The sequence below is a fragment of the Sinocyclocheilus rhinocerous genome, unplaced genomic scaffold, assembly GCF_001515625.1.
Source record: "Sinocyclocheilus rhinocerous isolate Xijiao unplaced genomic scaffold, SAMN03320098_v1.1 scaffold771, whole genome shotgun sequence".
NCBI classification, from domain to species: domain Eukaryota; kingdom Metazoa; phylum Chordata; class Actinopteri; order Cypriniformes; family Cyprinidae; genus Sinocyclocheilus; species Sinocyclocheilus rhinocerous.
Genome location: NW_015640450.1, coordinates 397,628 through 399,291, shown reverse-complemented (window position 1 = coordinate 399,291; position 1,664 = coordinate 397,628).

Here is a 1,664-nt window from a genome sequence, read left to right as displayed (position 1 = left end):
TTTTTTATGACTGAAGGCCAGTATCAATGATACCAATACTGATTTCGCAAATTGCCCCCCCCCCTCTAATATTTAACCATTGACTATAGACATTCAACATTACATTATAATTAAGAGCTATCAATTTGAACATTTATTAGACTTAAAAAAATAACTTCTAATTTAAGTGAACTTAAAACAATCTTCACATAAACCCATTATAATAAATGCCATATTTACCTGTGCCTTTCAACAGAAATATACAGAAATTGAAATTGAAGTTATCAAACACTAAATTCTAAATATAGATGAATCCTTAAAACTATAAAAGTTTTTTTTTCCTCTTTTTTTCTTTGTCCTTTGATTAATAGACATCACAGCAGCTGGTTATTAGGTTGTTTTGGCTGCTATTTCTTTAAAAGCTGCCACTGCTGAACGTGACGCGGATCTGACACACATCGTATTTTCTCTCAACTCTTTTTACCTTTTCTGACCCACTTCGGGTCTTAAAGTCTCAATTAATGAGCTGACGAGTTAAATCGACTCATATAAAATATATAACATGCATGCACAGTTTTACGGCAGCTTTAATCGCATTTTTGGTAACTTCATAACTTAACTGACCATGGCATTGCATGCACGTAGTTTATTTCGCACTTTGATATGAAAGGATACAGGCTACAGCGCACGGCGTTGCCTTTGTACGTGCAATTGAAGAACACGCGCTGCGAGCACACTACCATTTCCACGCTCCTTTGACTCGCGCCTGGCGCTAAAGTGAAGTGGAGCGCACTTCTGAAACGTCTCCCGTTCTCAGTCGTTTTGCGACTGAATAAATGCACTTCTTGTCAAGAGAAAAAGTGACAGAAGCAGCAGTTGTGAGTGGGGTGGCCAACCCTAGCCCCCGCCCCTGCGTTAATTGTGTTAAATATTTTTAATGCGTTAAACTGAAAAAATTTATCGCCTGCGTTAAGTTGCTAATTTTGACACCACTATAATATATATATATATATATATATAGCCTATTATATGAGCAATATCACGTGAGTAGCAGTGCAATATCACAGCGTGCCAATATACAAGAGTTCAACAGTTGCCACAGATTCAAATCTCGATTTAACATTTTAACAATTGACCCCAAGCATCCATTACTAATTTGAAAACATCACTTTAGAACTAGTAACGGAGGGACATTGAGTTGCTGCATTGAGAGCTTATTATTACTGTATTAAAAGCTCACTGTATAGTCGAGTATTATGAGAGAGAGAGATGGACTGAGAGTGTGTTTACCTGCATCCATCTGATACAGCATTCATTCTTCAGCTCAATCTCATATTCACAATAAAACATTAGTTTGAATGTCCGCTGAGGAAAGCGATGTCTTAGTCCTACTATCCTTTCATCTGTTAAGGGCGATTTCCGATTACAGCGCTAATCAGTGCATTTCTGCCCTACAAAGGCAAAATACCTTAACTCGCTATAGAGTGTCGGGTCTCGGGTCTGATCACCTGTTCTTTGCTGTCTCTGTGTTCGGGTGTTGTGTTGTTGTTGTGTGCGTGGCTTGTTTTGACAGCTCACCACGTGCGCATTGTCAGCGTGATTGTTTCCCCGCCCTCCTTGTTTCTCTGCTCGCTAGCTTATCTTGTTTCACACCAGGTTCTTGTTATCTCATTAGCTTCCCCTTA